The following is a 17,810-nucleotide window of genomic DNA, read 5'->3' as shown; positions in this document are numbered from 1 at the left end:
GAGCTCTTTCATTGAAGCACTGTCCTGTTTGAACTATATATGACTTTCCACAGCTGAGCGGTATTTGATAGATGACGTTGCACCTGCACTCATATATGCACCCCCATATTTGAACAGACAAAATTCATAGGGAAAGAAAAGGGTAAGAAGGAAAGAGAAATAGTAGAGGCCTTTCATATAAGAAAAGGAGATAAATGTGTAAGCACTCCCTCTCTTGCTTTGTCGGGAAAAGAAATCACATTTTTGGAAGAAAGCTTAAAATGATGATTTGCAGATGTTCTTGCGACTGATCTGCGCATGCCTATGCTGAAAAAGATATAACTGTCCGGTGAATTTCAAATAAACTTCCAGTTACCAGTCAGCGCTTGTCTGGTATTTGTTTCCTTGTGTCCTCGTCTTTTTAGCCCTGTTTCACCTCAGTTCTAAGTATGAACCAACTAGCCCTCATCAAGATCTTACTAATGAAAAAGAAAGCTTTCGACCGACATCTGATGTGGAAGCATTAATTTCTATGTGCACCGCTGCTTAAACTTCCGCGCACATGGCATCAGGCTAGCCGATGCATGGTCCGTAATGGCGAAGCGCAAGTTTTTATTTTATTTTTTTTGTCGTCAGCGATTGGCCCGTGTATGTGGCAGGCACGTAACGCCAGGTGTGCCGTCTCGCCGCGCGTCTTCTGCGCTGTGCCGCTAACAAGGCTCCACCTGGACCCGCTATACCTACGCAACGCGCAGCCTTGAACGAGCACTGCTGTATAACGTGCAAATGAATATTTTACAATAAAAAAAAAATAAACGACTTCGGAGTAACAATGTGTCATTTTTTATTGATCTGCAGCCGCTCGAGCTGCATCGATGCCTCTTTGTCATGGCTTGGCGGGGAAGCATAGGGAAAGAACGTTTACTGCAGAAGCCAAGGAGGGAAACGGTGTAATGCGGAAATACATATCAATAATCAGTCGAACCGAAGACACCCCACTCGTGAGCGCAATGCTCTGACGCGGTGACGCGCTGCTTTATTGCGTGGAAATAGTCTCCGTTGGACAGCGAGCTTCTCACGGAGTACTTGTCAGCCGTAGCGCAGTGGAGCTCGCCTCGAAACAGACTGAGCACAACATTGTAGCACTTGGGCAAAGGCGTACTTAGAAGCAAGATTCCGCCGCAAAAATGTCGCCCAGATTTCGCTGGCCGCTGTAGTCACCCCGCAGAGAACCGCTCCTAAGATGTGTCGTGGCTTTGGTGCGAGGGCTCCCTATTTGGCTGGATGGCCCCCTCTGGCGCCGTTCGAGCGAATACGCCAGTATACGCCCGTCAGTGCCCCTTGTGGGGGCGACCCTTCGGCCCCACCTCATTCGCGTTGCGAATTGTAACCAAACAGCTCGAAACGTTTCTTCCCAGAGTAGAACAACGAAACAGAAAAAAAAAAGCGTGACGACGTCGTCACATTCCTTGTGTGGTCACGGACCGGTTCTGGTGAAATACAGCTGCTTGCTTTTACGCAGTCGCGTTGGTGGACCACCTTGCATTAGCCCCGAACAGTGCCGGATAGGCGGAATTCTTCGCATAACTTCGATTCCCGCACTGCCAGGAAATATATACATTTTTTTTTCTAGCTTCGTCTGCTCACGACTACCGAAAGAGATTGCGATTTGCGTGTGCTTTTTTTTTTAATCGTGTTTGAGTATCTGGCAGCTGGGCTGTGCGGTCCTCACGTACTGTCACCGATTTCATATAGCTTCTCACCATTAGAGATGGGACGCCGAGGACTCGTTAAACTTAAGAAGACACGACTTCTTACACAGGGTATTCGTCGGCAGTCGTTAGTTGGTTGTCATTGGGTCTGAAGCACTGTCGCGACAGAGCAGTACGTCTAGAGCAAGTCTGCTACGTAAAGAACACTCGTTAAGTTTCGGCATCTTGCTTTTATCAGCTACGTTGCACCTACGAAGTCATTCTGCGAAATATCGCAGCACGCTAGAGACATGAGTGGGCCAGACTTGCACGTATCTGAAGTACTGTACTCAATAAACTTCAAATGCTTTTGCGAGCACTTTAATATTTCAGAAATAATTTCGCAAAACATTATGGACGCTGCAAGTTACACAACGCCTGGTGTGGTTTCGTGCTCTTTATTTAAGACAGCCGGTACGGGTTTGATTGGTTGCAAAGTCTCGAGTACATTGCTGCGGTACTGGATTTGTGCGGTCTAGTTGAATTTTCAGTCATCATTGCCACGTGTTGGGCCGAACTTGCAATGGATATCGCTAAAGTGTGTGCTAAAAAAAAAAGCAGTCACGTTACCATTCAGCTTTACGGTGGCTGTGTCGGACCATCTTTTCATTCCTCTGTGCTGGGCAAAGCGGCGAATCTTCCTTTGTAACCGGCTTGCCCCTAGTACGAGCACAGCAGTGAGGTGTAAAATACGACAAGAGTTTTATGATAGCGGGCGGGGAACGCAAGCCACCGGGTGTGCGAAAGAATGCACAGCGAGGACAAAAGAATTCCAGACCCCTCAACCCTCGGGTGTCTCTCGAGTGTTCCTTCTGATACTCTCTATTAGCCGTGAAATCCGTACGGCGCTTTTCTCAAGCACCAAAGCACCTGCGTTGTAAAGGGAGACGGAATGGGCGCTGCTCTCTCTTCACGTCGTAGAAGCATGGCTAACTTCCTGCTACCGTTCCAAGAAGTGGTAGCAGGAAGTTCCTTCAATTAGCTCACTGTAGCATGACATCGCGATCATGCGCGGGATGGTGGGTGGAGGGGGGCAACCAGTAAATCTGACATGCAGGCCAACTTCTCCCTCGTTGTTTCCACACTGCCCAGAGTGCAGCCATCAATAAAAACTGTCGGGAAAAGGCTGATCAAGGGCGCACGGTAACGATTACGGTTAACAATGCCGCAACCTACTCCGTCGTAAAAGTTCGGCCCCCTAAAACGCGGCAGGAAGTGGCCACCCCGAAATTCTGGGCGTTCGATTCCGGTAAATTCCGCAACGGTGTGTCTATGACACTTGAGAGAGTGATTATATTTACTGCCGCTGCCTCAAAATAATATTAATAAAAAATAAAAGCAGAATAACTACTTGCCTTGTGCCATCATCCTTCAGTTTACTATCACACGCATATACTGCAGAGAAAAAATAGTTTCGGCTGGAGAAGCTGCCCTTTCGCGTTTGTTCACCCACAAGTTCTGCGGCTGCATATTAGTTCTGCAGGTATGCTTACAATAGTCCAGCGACTGTCGTATCTTCTTCGAAGCCAGGTGGGACAGACAATAGAAGCAAGGACTTGCTGGGACGAAAGCGACGGGCCCTGAGACCTGCTTTCTTCCAAGAAAGAAAAGGAAAATCCAGCATTCCTGTTGCCCTCGACTACGCTGCCCCACTCGTTTGTGCTACTCATCTAATCGGTTTGCCGAGCTTTCTATTCCTTCGGTTCGTTCACAGGGGACGTGCATACCCTGTGGTGCTTATATCTGCGCTCTTGAGTTGCAGGAGTCAGACATCGTCCGAGCATACGGAAGCATACCAACGCATACGGGCGTCCTGGGCTTCGCATCGACAGCGACTCTACGCCGACCACGAGCCGTGCAAGAACTGACTACACCTCGTCAACGGTGGGCGACCACAGCAGGTGAGTTTTGCTTCCGACCAACTTTTCGTTCGCGGTCGCACTCGTACGAAGAAGTAGGCGACGCTACCACTTGCTTTATTGCAAAGTATACGCTGAGCTTATAAGTTGACGCTTCTATAGTTTATTGAGCTGGGACCTCAGTTTCCTGGCTTTTGATCCTTCCCGCAGAAATGGGCGCAAGTACAAGCCAGTGTTCTGAATATTGCCTTATAGTGGTGATATTATTAATGATAAGAAGAGCTATTAAATGCGGACGAATGAAAATTTGCTTTCTTAGTAGATTTTTTTAGTTCTGCTCTTTGAAATTCAGCGTTCTTCAGCAAATTTTCACCAGTCTGTTAACAACGGCAGTTGCTACATTCAGCCATATTCGAAGGCGAAATAGCCATCAAAGTAAAAATCCAACCTTCTCGAACTAAATCTACAAACACGTCCTAGAGCTGCAGCATGGCTCGCAATGCTGTAACCACGGTAGGTTTCTTTCGGCAATATATGGTCACAACCGATGCCCAATTAGCAAGAACCGCGTATATCGGGCTTATTCTTGGAAATTATTAATTTTTAAACATACACATACGCTTGCGTATAATATATGCATTCAGAAATTATAAAATAATTTGAGCTTGACAATGGTACTTACGACAACCTCATACAAGAAGCAGAAGAACCGCCACGGCCACTCGAAAAAATACTCGAAACGGAGTGCGATGTCTAGTGCGCAGATCAAGCAGCCACAAAACAGATCCTACTCTTCGGAAGCGCCCGTTTTACCGCAGAAGACTCGCACTCTCGCGGTACCGAAACGACTGTTCGCAGAAGTGACTCGCCTTTGGAGACAAAAAAGAAAAAAAATCTGAAAAAAAAAACTAAGCAAATGTGCTACACGGTATGGCCAAGCGGCGACAAATGGCTCGAGGAGCTCCATGTAGTGTCACCTCCTGCCGTGCAGTTGCATTCCTTTTGCTTACAGCTTTCGCGCGTACGATGGCGGAGAAACGGAGAAGTATAGGCTCACGTGCTGCGAGCGCCATTGCAGAAACCGAGTTTTCCGCAGAGAAAGAGTGGGTGGTGGGCACAGTGAACTAGTGGTAAGACTATGGATGGGGACGCTTGTGGCCCCAACGACGAAGGCGGGTTATGCGCCATTCCAACAAGTGGTAGCAGGAAGTTTCTTTAAACGGGAGTATACTGACGCGATATTTCTTACCAATCATTTATTTGCGGCAAATGCGGGCTCTATACCTGTAATGCTTATAGAAAAAAAAAAGAAATAGAGGGAAGCCTCAGATTGTCCTGAACAATTTTCTTTAGTAGCTTCTCTGCACCGTTTCAGTTTAGTTTCCCAGGAACATACAGTGTCCTATGTGGTCACGTGGGAGCCACACGGTATGAGGTCACGTGGGAGCAGGACATGGCTACGTTTTGAGACGCGCTCCAGCTCGCGCGGTCACCTCTTAAATCCGCGATTCGATGCGAGGGCCAGTGTAGCGGCATAGCGAATGACTGAGCGAGCCGGAGCGGGAGTCAAAACCGTCGCAATGTCCTTCTCCTATGTGACCACATGCTGCGACGTCATGACACAGTACCCTCCTGAAATCGAAGTCCAGTGTGGCCGTATAAAAAGCTACTATAATAAATTAATAATGGTGCTCTGAGGCTTGTCACGTCATTTCTAGTTTTTTAGAACTCCAGGGTTTTCGTTTAATGCAAGACATTAAGAGTCGAAAGTATCATGTCAGTGCCGCATTAAGCAGGATAAGAAGCTCGAGCTGGACAAAGAACATAAACAGACGTACGCGTTCCCACGCGCTGTGTCTACGCTTCCATTGCTCTTTTTTGTTTTCTTTTTGTTGGAGCACTGGCTGTTGGAGCAAGCTGCCGTCGCCGCGGCAGCTTGCTCAGAACTGAAAGTTCAGAACGGCAGCTTGCTCAGAACAGAACAGAAAGTTCTCCGCCAGCATAGTATACCTATGTTTAGAAGTTTGTACGGCCGATAAAACTACTATGTTCACTTCGTATCGCTGTGCAATAATTTGCTATGACAATCAATGCTTGGCCTTTCGGGCGAAACTACCGCTCTTTTCGTCAAGAAGTTTTCCGCACACCGACGTTCTCCGGAACACACTACTGCTACTCTGGCTGACAAGATTATTGTGGAGATTCACGATATAGTAAAGCCAGTGCCACACAGTGAAGGCTGTGAAAACAGCGAAGCTGGTGTTCGTTTTTTCAAGTTTGAACTCGTGTCTAGCGCTATTTTCATGAGACTTTTGTCTCGCTGTCATTTTGCTAGAACCGAGCTTCGGTTGCGGATTGCCCACACCCTTCAGTTGCGTGAGGTTGTGGTCAAACCACAGTCTATCACACACCTTGCCGTTGTGGCCGCACTCACAGTCGAGGAATTCTCTCCTGAACCGTCCATCGGCCCCCTCCGCGGGAGGAATCTCTCTTCGTCGACGTCTCTGCTCGGCCACCTACTTTTGAAGTTAGGGGTTAGCTTGCCTCTGTTGGCGCTTGGCTTGGGTTGCCTTCTCTTCAATGGGGGGGGGGGGGGGGGGTTGGCTGGCCTCCACCGGCGCTTGGCTTGCGCTTCTCGCTCTCGAAGCTCATGATTTGCGCGATCACGACTCCGCGATCACCTGCTACTATACCCCTCTCCTCCCTCTCCAATGGCCTATCCCCCATAGTGCGTTTGTGCCATTAGAAAGTTTTAGTTCAGGGGACGCAAGCAGCTTGCGTACGCAAGAACTAAGGGCTACGGTACTGCACATGCGCAGAACGCTACGTCTACTTGCGTCCTTGGCTTGTTGGGGTGGCCGAAAACATCGCTGCCCCTAAGAGGTCTCGTTATCTACGTGATTGTCGCGGTGTACGAGAACTTACGAGAACCGAAACAAGCCGCCCAACCCGCTACACAGACGGAGAACATGGCTGCGACGGCGAGGATGTGTGCATGTGGGCATTTCACGGCTGACGTGGTAAAGAAGCTGGTGCCAGAGAACACCGGCACGCTGTCGCCGCAACGGCGGCAAGTCAAAGTTTGCAGGAGGCTCTAAATAAACAAAACACAAACCACAACGGATTATTCTCCACGAGACACCTAGCTACAGTTTACCAAACGTATATTTATATTGCTTCCGCTCGGCCTCAATCGTAACGTAGGCGCGTAGATAATCTTATAAATATTTTGCCTGGTGTCTATAGGCATCGTTTTTATATATATTAACTGCTTTTAATAAAATTACTTTAGTGTACTTTACTTCAAATGCTTCATTTCATACTTTAAAAAATGATAACGTAGCAACGAACACACGCTGATGGCGCTGCGAGCGCATGTGACCTCTGTGGGGCTTGCGTTTGGGGCCGCTAACGTATAACCTGTTTCGGCTTGCGTACCCGAACGCAAACGCACCCAAGCGCTAGGGGCCCCAACGCCTTGCGTCCCCTAAACTAAAGCTCTATTGTGCCGCTCTCCGTTTAGCGCACACCAGCCCCAAGCAACACGCTTATAGAGTCGGCGTGGGCTGTGTTTTGCCAAACAAGGGAACAGCACGTGTGCCTGTGACGGCTTGTGTTACGGGCGCTGGGACAGGTCTGTGCTCGAGGCCTAATTTTCTCAGAATACAAAGTAGTGCGAACGTGAAACGAATACAATAAGTACGAATACACATCTATGCCTGCAATTCATTAAAAATTGCTTGGTTACACTAGACCGGATCAGCATATAGCATGCTCCTCGTAAAAGCGCGTCATTAGGAGTGGCACGTTCCCCTTTACTGTCCTTGCAGTGCGCACATACTAGTTAGCTGGTTATGTAAGATGGTAGAGTGACCGTCCCGCAAAGGCCTTGGTCCCGGGTTTGAAAGTTTGAAAAACTTTTGCTCAACTGCAAAGATTTATTTCTAAAAACCCGTATGGGGTTCCTTTGTAGCTATGTGCTGCATTCGGGTGGATCACAATGCTCGCTTTCACGAACCTTTCTCCACCTTTCGGGATTCCACAGAAGTGATTGCCAAAGAATAGTGCCGATGATCTTAGGTTTTATGAGTACGATTTCTATTTTATTGTCATTAAGTATGATTAGACAAGTCGGTGCCAGTGCGACCGCTAACGTGTACGTGCAAATAATGTTCCTAGACCTGTGTCCGTGTAAACCAGAACTCGGCAAATGCATGTCACTGTGCGGACCACAACGCAAGTGCGCGAGTGATATCATAGTGGTAGCATGAATTAAAGGAACTCATGATCTAAGTGTAAGTGTTCCGTCAGTCCACCTACCTTGTAAGGAAATATCCTTCCAGTCTATGTATTCGTATGCTGCGCAGAAAGGCGGAGTTGTGCGTGCTTCGGTGGTTTGCTGTTTTCATTATTATTATTATTATTATTATTATTATTATTATTATTATTATTATTATTATTGCAATTCCCGCTTATGTGACCTAGATGGTTCTCGTAATAAATTTTGTTGCTCGTTAGTGCTTGCCGGTGTCTGTCCTGCTCATCCATGTTTTCTTTTAGTTGTTCTGCTCTATTCAGCATAAAATGCTGCGTGTTCACAGTTACGTCCTGAGGAAAAAGTTTCTGAAATTTCCTGGCACACTTGCCCATTGTAGCGTCTGAAACCCATATATGTGTCTACTTGTAGTGAACCTCCATGGCCGAAGTCCAAAGCAACGCGGTTTACAATTCAACCGGCAACGGCCCTTACGTTTGCGGCCAATGCGGGACGACCTTCAGCCGCCTGCATCACTTCCGTAGGCACCTAGCCATGCACCTGTACCAGGAAGCAATGGAGGAGGAACGCGCTGCAACATTCGAGAAGAATGCGGAACCACTGGACCACCAGCAACTCCAGGACAAAGGTAAAAAAAAAAAAATTTCGAACCTCCTGACAATGAACGGATATATATATATATATATATATATATGTATATAACATGGTTGTCACTAGCTTACGTACAGGCGATGTAGTGTAATGCCGTGTCGCATATGAACGAAGTTAGGATGTGTTTGAAGTTTGGATGTATAAACTGCTTCACTATAGATGGTGCTTTAGTTCTAGTAAGTGCGAGAAAGATGTCGGTTGTGGTGGGCGGCTGGTGCGACTGTCGAAATTAGAGTCGTGCGAATATTGGGGAACTTTCCAATACCGGATCCCATAGTCACTATTTGTAAATGCCAACAATTGATCGAATACTTTTCGAATATGTGCAAGCGTCCACTGCGGCCAATGAAACATAAATTTAAAGCAAATGTACGGTAAGATTTCACCCCTGCGGGCATAGTATACAATTAAAAACGAGAACTTGCGTGGTGGAGCGGGTTAGGTCGCCTAAATAACCATACTTTACAGGCTATCACGTGATCATTCGCATTCTTTGAACAGTTCTGTGGATGCGAAGAAACAAGTTGTTTGCACTTAATGCTCCGTTTGTGCTTTCATTAAACAACGCTTAATTAATGCATACTGTGTAATGACAGTAACTTGATAACTTTAAGAATACTAGTGTGAACATGGTTTTATAATATTTGTCATAACGGTTGTAAACGAAATATTTCAGTTTATTATAGAGACTCTCTAGAGACTTGCTGGATTTCGTTACTTACCATACCTATTCTTGCAGCAGATCTGGACGCTGGTCGGCGACGACTTGACGAAGCCGAGGAACGCCGGGAAACCTGCGGACAGCTCCCGGTGAAGAGACAGAAGGCAGACGGCGTACAAGGCACCAGTCGCCCATTGACACGTAGTTACAGAAGCATGACTTTAAGGAACCGAATAAAGAGAAAACACTGACTGTAATTGCACTGGTAGAAGTGTTCTTCAAGCCCTGCGATTTCATGTAAAAGGACCAATAAAGAAAAGAGCCAAATTGTACTGGTAGAGCGTTCAGGGTGTTCTTTCTGCCCGCTGATTTAATTTATTAGGGGATGAAGGATAATTCATACAGCGGAGCAACCGAAGGCCCAGCTTCCTCCTTTTTACGCTGGTCTGGGAAATTTTGCTGTCTTTGGGCGCTTTATTTGTTCTTGTTTTCTTGCGCGTCAGTGCAAGGCGTTAGCTGCGTTAGGAATAACTATAATCCAGTTGCTTATCGATAAACAACTATCTCCGAGCAGACACTCCCAAACGCATGAAGCAACAACGATCTACTACGGTATCGCCAAGGATGCATTCCCGCCAGTACGCTCTCTTGCATCACTCCTTGCTTTGGAACCTCCGCTCACTTTAACACTATACATTAAGCTATTCCAAACAAGAGCAATAGCGAGGCAATGCTCACTTTGCCACTTGCCAGCACTCGCACATAATTACAAGAGTTCTAGAATGGGAAATAGGAAGAAGAAGAAAGCGAGTCACTATAGCTCTACAGTCTGAAACGCACTTGTGTAGAAAAGCCGCCAGCGTCTGCAATTACTTCCTTGAGGTAGCAACTGCGGTAACTGAGGTAGTAATACTAAAAACAAGGTAAGTTCAAGATCACCCAGAAGTAGCGACGGATACCCGAGCAAGCCCGACGCAGACGGCAACCTCCGTAGCAGGGAAAGACAAATTAGACGAGCCTCCATGATCTTACAGAAACTGCCGAACGATGGAGAAAGGTAAGAAAGAAAGAATAAAGAAAAAATGACGACGTCTCTATACGGCAAACATTCATGACATTTTATGAGCGTGCCCTGATACTCAGGATGTTATGCACATGCCGAATGTTCCACAGCATTTTCATTGTTGGATGACAGACAACCAAATGTTGCCTCCGCCATGACGTCACCTAAATGAGCGAACATAATTCGTATATATACAACTTGTGCAGCAGTGTCCTTGCAGCTGCAGTCTTAGTGGAACGCTTTGTGATAGAACGTCACCAAACAGTTTTCAAGGCTGGTCATGTCTGAAACGAAGCCATGTGGTACAGGTAGACATGTCAATTTAATGTTAATCTCGGGAGGCGGCGAAGTCGCAAACGATATTTCATCTGATGATTCTGCCGAAAGGTCATCGGGCTGACAAAGTTTTAAATTAAGTTAAAGCGACGCTCTGCAGACTGAGCTACAAATGAGAACTTATGCGAGCAAATGTGTGAGAAAGTCAGCGCGCTGTCTTGTACTGCCATGCTATTCTTTCCGCGGTAGCTTAGTGGCTGCGGCCATGAGCAGGACAGCTCCAGAGCTCGATCCCTGCCGTGGCGGCCGCATGTCGATGGGGGAGAAATGCAAAAAAAAAAAAACAAAACAAAAAAACGTTCGTGCATTTATATTTGGAGGCTCAGCCGGTTTAAAACTTATCCAGATTCTCACTATAACGTGCCTCATCAGGATGTCCTGATTTCAGCACGTGAGCCCACAGATATGATTTAATTTTACTTAACGCCGCGTCTTGTTTTACTGAATGAGAAGTCGCAGTCCTGAACGCAAGATAAGAATTCCATCCTGCGCTGTCACACACCTGAAGAAACATGTTCATGGAGAGATAAATGCATCGTTATTGCGCAGTCGGCTGACCTAGTTAAAGAACGTTTACTGTTCTGTCTACTAAAACTGACAAGGATAATAAAAGAGTTGCGCGCCTTTTGTTCTCTAACATTTAATAAGATCTGAAATGACACTGGTAGATCTCTTCGACGTCGACAAAATTTTAAAATTGATTATTTTTATGACCACGTTGATAAAGACAGCAAAACAACAGCCGAAACTCACACCCCACAAAATTACATTCACACGAAACAACTCTTCAAGAATTCGTAAAAAACACGTTGATATACTTGTCACACATTGAACTGGTCATTGGTTTCTCGCCGGGGGGTTTACATTAGGCTGGCTGATATCATTCGCTTCGAAGATAATCGCCGAGTTTACTCAGAGCGCCGCGCTCCAGCCCCGAGGGCTCGGAGGCGCTCGCACCTTCAACCTCGGAGTGTGGCCGATATACGACAGAATTCTGATCGCATGTCTCTTCCGGTTCCTCTGCGAGCAGCCGATCATTTGGCTGGAGCGGACTGGAGAAAGCTCGGCAACCTCCACAGGTCTCTGCAATGCTGCCAACCGAGTTGGCGCACGGCAGGGACCAGTGGAATGTGGGCTGGCTATGTCATCCCGCTCAGCGCAGCGGGACGTTCACACCGCGCGCGAGTGTCGACAAGTTACGCAGGTTTCGTAAGAAGGTCCTCCAATGGCACACTGCACGTACCAAATGATATCCTCTACACCGTAACGTCCTTCACGCATATTATTTGCGAGGACGCGGTTGGATTATGTTTGGTACCAACAACCGTAGGTCCGTTCACCGCTTTCTTGAGAAAAACCACCTCGCGATAAATGGCATCGCTCGGCGTCTGAGCCAACCTCGTCCGCCGCCGGTTTTATTTTGGTCTCGCGTGTGGCCAGTCGCGCCAGGCGACTGACAGTTTAGACTAAAAGCGACATCACTGGCTTCCCGACCAGAACCTTCAAAGCTCAGCGCCCGACACGGTGCATCAAAAAGGGGGAAAGAAGTAACGCTGTCGGGATGCTGTGTCATGCCGAACAAGGCGGCTGGTTTCCGCGTCGCTTCCTTATCTACGCGAACGTCTAAACTGGGAACGAGAGTAGCGGCGCCGGTAAAAGGTCAGCGATAGTCGCGTGACCCAGTGGATCTGTGCATTTACATGGTAGAAGCCGATGCCCGAGTTGATCCGAGTAATTCCACGGGTGCGAAGGAAGAAAGAACGTCAATATGGCGGTTCCCGGTCTCCGCAAGGAACATAAAGCCTCCGACGAAGTTGTAAGTGAAGCTTCGTCCCTTTTTCAGCGTAAAAAGTTCTCGGGGTGGCTTCAAGGTGAACCCGCAACTAAAGTTGGTTCCACTAGAAGAAGAGTGCGAGAAGGCTAGCAGCTTGCAACTAGGTTAGGGCTCGGAATGCAGAAATGTTCGTTTATGAAGAATAATGGTGCCTTAAGGAATTTCGAAATGTATGCGGAGTCTTCTACTATAGTGTATCTAGTATCAAATAGCTGTTTATAAAGGTAATTGATTTCTCTGTCGTTCCCTGCGCGTTGCATTGAGACGTTATAGCAATCAGCCGCCGAGTCGACAAAATTTATATAGGAGCAACCACCCGGTGCAGGCAAGCATCGCACAGTACGCATGCATACTAACAAATACAACGTGGCTGACGCTTTGATAAGTTTCCAAACATCCGTGTTGCGGTCCTGCATAGACCCCTGGCGTACTGCTACGTAACCTGTTAACATCGACGTTGCAAATGCAGCTCGTTTGCGTCATGTCTGCCCTTGCGGCGGATAGATCAACCGCGCATGGCGAAAACTCAATCAAGTCGAATTTTGCTTCTTACGTGCTCATTGGGAAAACTATGCAAATATGTATGTATTGTGGCGTGTTAATCTCATCGGGCGAACCCTTTCATAACTACATGTGTCATAACCAATGCAAAGCATTCATAACCGAAGCTGTCAGCGTATGCCGAAACGCGCGCGGCGTGCTTTCTGCCCCCTAGACGCTTCCTCGTGTATCGAAAGATCACGTGACCGTATCGTCGTGACTGAGGCCGAGAGAGGTCTATTCTCGGAGCTCACTCAGTTTAAGCGAAAGCCTTTCTAGGCTCATGGAGAAGTTTATTAGCAGACCTGACCGCCGGGGTTCCGCCGAAGCGTCATCGCGCCATGTGAAGACAGATTAAACACAGAATAAAGAATGAAAAATTATTGATAGTGGCAGTTAGTGAATGATAACGTTACAATAGATTTTGGTAAAGGGTAATAATGACCAGTAATTACTACTTATGACTACTAATGACTCCGAAATCAATGTCTAACGACGGCTTGTAATGACAACAATTGATTAAAAATTATTAGAAATGCCTAGTAATCAGTAATAATGACTTGTAATGACTACCAATGACAACGAAATGACCAATATGTCTAACGACGGCTGACTAAGAATGCTTACTAGTGAGCAGTAATGACTATTAATGACTGAAATGACCTGTAATGCCTATGAAACGGCCAATATGTCAAACGACGAATTGAAACGACAATTGATTAGAAAAGACTAAAATGCTTACTAATGAGCAGTAATGACTAATAATGTCTGAAATGACTTGTAATGACTACTGATGACTATGATATGACGAAAATGTCTGACGCCTTCTAATGACCACAATTGATTACAAATGCCTAAATATGCTTAGTAGGGAACAGTAATGACAAATAATGACTGAAATGACTTGTAATTACTAGTAATGACTACGAAATGACCAATATGTCTAACGACAACTTGTAATGACTAAAATTCATTAGAAATGACTAAAATGCTTAGTAATGACCCGTAATTACTAATGACTGAAATGACTTGTAATGACTAGTGATGACTACAAAATGACGAATATGTCTACCGACGAATTGTAACGACTATAATTGATTAGAAATGACTAAAATGCTTAGTACTGACCGTTAATTACTAATAACGACTGAAAGGAGTTCTAATCACCGCTAATGACTAGATATGACCAATATGTCTAACGACAACTTGTAACAACTACAAATAATTAGTAAAGACTAAATATGCTTAGTAATGACCAGTATTGACTAATAATGACTGAAATGACTTGTATTGACTACTAATGACTATGATAATACCAACATGTCTATTGACGGCTTGTAATGACCACAGTTGATTGCAAATGTCTAAAAATGCTTAGGAGTTACCAGTAATTACTAATAATGACTTGAGTACTTTGACATGACTACTAATGGCTGCAAAATGACCAATATGTCTTACGTCAACTTGTAACGGCTACAATGAATTAGAAACGACTAAATATGCTTAGTAATGACCAGTACTAACTAATGACTGAAATTACTTGTATTGACTACTAATGACTACGATATGAACAACATGTCTATCGACGGCTTGTAATGACCACAATTGATTACAAATGACTAAATGTGCTTAGGAGTGAGCAGTAATGAGTAATAATTACTGAAATGACTTGTGATGACTACGAAATGACCAGTATGTCTAACGACAACTTGTAACGACTACAATTAATTAGAAATGACTAAAGATGCTTAGTAATGACCAGTAATTACTAATAATGACTGAAATGACTAGTAACGACTACGACATGATTATTATGTCTAACGACAACTTGCAATGATTACATTTCATTATGAATGGCTAGAATACTTAGTAATGACCAATAATTACTAATAATGACTGAAATGACTTGTAATGACTACTAATTACCATATGACCAACATGTCTAATGATGGCTTGTAATGACCACAACTGATTATAAATGGCTAAACATGCTTAGCAGCGAGCAGTAATGAGTAAAGGAAAGAAGAGTAAGAGAAGAGGCAAAGAGAAAAAGGCAAATGATAAGGGGAGGAAGAGTAGGCTTTCTCCGTTCACTTCTTAAGAGAGTTCTTAAGAGACCCTGTAATTTTCTGCTTGCTGCCTATTCAGTCAGTCGGTATTCGTGCAGCGTCCATCGATCTCTCGCGGAATGTTTGAGGGCACTAATGTCGCTGCGCGAGAACGCGTAATCACGTGGTAATGATCTTCAAAACTTGCGCAATTTTGCGACAGCCCGGAGGAAAAAAAAGAAATAACCACAGCCGCTGTCACGATGGAAAGAAGTTATTTGAATGTTTCTCAATAGTACTCTACGACATCTAGCGTGAAGATTTTCCCCTTTAGACAATACTTAAAGAATTGCTTAACTAATTATTCGTAAATAATTACCTAAGACCATTAAGATGCAGCTCAAGTTGCCAATGAGGACAGCGAGCATTGCTTGCATCCGCAGATTCTGACTGTCCGGGGGCCGGCAGGTTTTGTTGAAACACTGCAGTGACACGCCGACCCCAGCTCAGCGCTTATGCGGCTGCTGTGGAGATAGCTGCCGCCGATTTCGACACATGCGGATTGCTGTCTTATTTGCTCAACCTTTTGGCAAAAATACAATTTCTTATGCTGTATGCATCAAGTAAATCATGGTGTCGGCAGCTACGTAATCTGTGCCTATTGAATTTTACCATGGTACGGTCATTTGGCGAGTTTCTATGTAAACAAAATCGGTGCTGCTATTGCGAAGAGTTTTCCTACTTGGATCACAGCGTGCAGAACTGCCAAATGACGCGAAAGTTGCACGTATTATAGGTGTTGGCCTAGATGTAAACACTTCACTTGAATTTTGTGTCCATAACTTGTGGAGAATGGAAGACACTGCTCTGTTTCTTTTGGGGGGGGGGGCACTTTGAATTTTTCTATTTCTTTTTTTCCTTGCATAGGAATTGCGATTCGGTTGATGCTGCGCATATCAACCGAATCGCGCATGGTTGAAAAGTAATGCCGTAAACTTGGCAGTGCAGCTCTGCATGCCACGCGACCTTCAAATGTACCTTTTCCTTTCATCTCGGTTCATTGGCTACTCCAGCAGAAGGCGTGTAACGTCTGACCGAGTTTTGTTATCCTTGCATCAGAAAACGAAGCAGATGGGCAAGACGGGGGAAGGCAAGGCAGCTTCTACGTCTTGTCGAGTCTTACTTCCCCTGTCCTGCTGTATTGCGAACGTAGAACAAGAAGCAACTCATAGTAACACGGCAACTTTCCCAGCTCAATAATCGGCTGTCCTACCTCTAAAAGCCGAGGATAAGAGGAGGGTGCGGTTGGTTCACTGCAGCTTCATAGAATAAGAATTCAGCACTGATTGTTATTTAGCACTGTCAATGTGTGTGTGCGTTCAATTTTCGCTCGCAAGGAAAGCAAAATAATGATTTAAACGCAGGAATTTGAATGTCAGGCGGCATAGCAATATCTCTCAAGTTAGGGCGAGAATATTTTACAAAGCGTGGATGAGGGTGTATGTGTGCACGTGGCTTGTGTGCTCAGGGTGAGGGTGGAAAACAAACTACTGAGGTCATCTGTCCACCGCTACTGGTGCCAAGGTCATCGTAGGTTCGGTTCTATGCCGCAGCCAGCGCATGTATATGAAGGTGCAGGGCCAAAAGCCTCTGACGCAATGCCAAGATATAATTTAACAAACTTCAAATTGTCAAAAACCCAACCGGCATTCTGGACATCCTTTCCTTTTTTCGCCGGCCTTCTTTGGGTTGTGTAACCATGTCAATCATTCCAGAAGGAAACCTTCCAAGGCTGCTTTCGTATCGAGTTTCTTCAACAGAACTAAGGTAAATATTTCAGTATAAGCTTTCCTGAGCTATAGTCAGATGAAATAAACAGCACAGCTCCATTTGTCGCGAGTATAACTTCTGAAAGAAAAACATAAATAACAAGAGTATACTTGAGACACTCTACAAGTCTTAAACACTTAAATGCTTTACAGGCGAAGAACTATTTCGAATGTTGTTTTACTGTCTTTATCAAGGTGGTCCTAAATATAATCACTTTTAAAATTTTCATCGATGTTGAAGGGGTCTAGCAGTCTGATTTCAGATGTTATTAAATGAAAGAGAATAAATGGCGCGCAGCTTTTTTTTTAGTATCTAATTCATTTTTAGTAGATGGAATAGTAGACGTTTTTACTTTAACCAGGTCAGCCGTGTGCGCAATAAAAATGTAATTATCTGTGCATCAACTTTAAATTTGTTCAGGCGTGTGACAGCGCTGGATGAAATTGTCAACCTTGAGTTCAGGGCTGCGATTTCTCATTCAGTAATATAAGACGCGCCATTAATCAAAATTATTTACAATCGGGGGGTTCACGCGCCGAAATCAGGATATCATGACGTTGTAGTGAGTATCCGGGTAAATTTTGTATCAGTTGTGCTTAAATATATAGATCCACGAACGCTTTTTTGCATTTTGTCCCCATCGAAATGCAGCCGCCACGGCCGGGATCGAGCTATCGAGCTCGGCTGCTCGTGGTCGTAGGCACTTAGTTAACGCGGCAGGAATGGCAGGGCAGATGAAAACAGCACGTTAACTTTCTGCCACATTTTACTCGCATAAGTTCTCACTTGCAGCTTAGTCAGGAGAGCATTGCTCTAATTTAATTTAAAGGTTTGTCAGCACGATGATCTTCTGTTCGATACGTCACTTTAAACATCTGTAACGGCTTTGTCGCCTTCCCAGATTGACTTTCCATTGACTTGTTTACTTGTACCACATGACATCGTTTCAGACATGGCGTCGTTTTCCAGCTGTGATCCCTGC

At 45.3% G+C, this 17,810-nt stretch overlaps 1 long non-coding RNA gene across 1 annotated transcript; it reads left to right on the top strand.

Moving 5' to 3' along the window:
- Positions 1–3,108: 3,108 nt before the first annotated feature.
- On the top strand, positions 3,109–9,486 carry LOC142559563 (uncharacterized). The gene is made up of 3 exons (XR_012823160.1): positions 3,109–3,631; positions 8,277–8,493; positions 9,256–9,486. It is a non-coding gene; the product is annotated as an uncharacterized LOC142559563 (long non-coding RNA).
- Positions 9,487–17,810: the final 8,324 nt, after the last annotated feature.

The sequence above is a fragment of the Dermacentor variabilis genome, chromosome 10 (assembly GCF_050947875.1).
Source record: "Dermacentor variabilis isolate Ectoservices chromosome 10, ASM5094787v1, whole genome shotgun sequence".
In the NCBI taxonomy this organism is placed as follows: domain Eukaryota; kingdom Metazoa; phylum Arthropoda; class Arachnida; order Ixodida; family Ixodidae; genus Dermacentor; species Dermacentor variabilis.
This window is presented reverse-complemented; position numbering and strand designations above follow the sequence as displayed.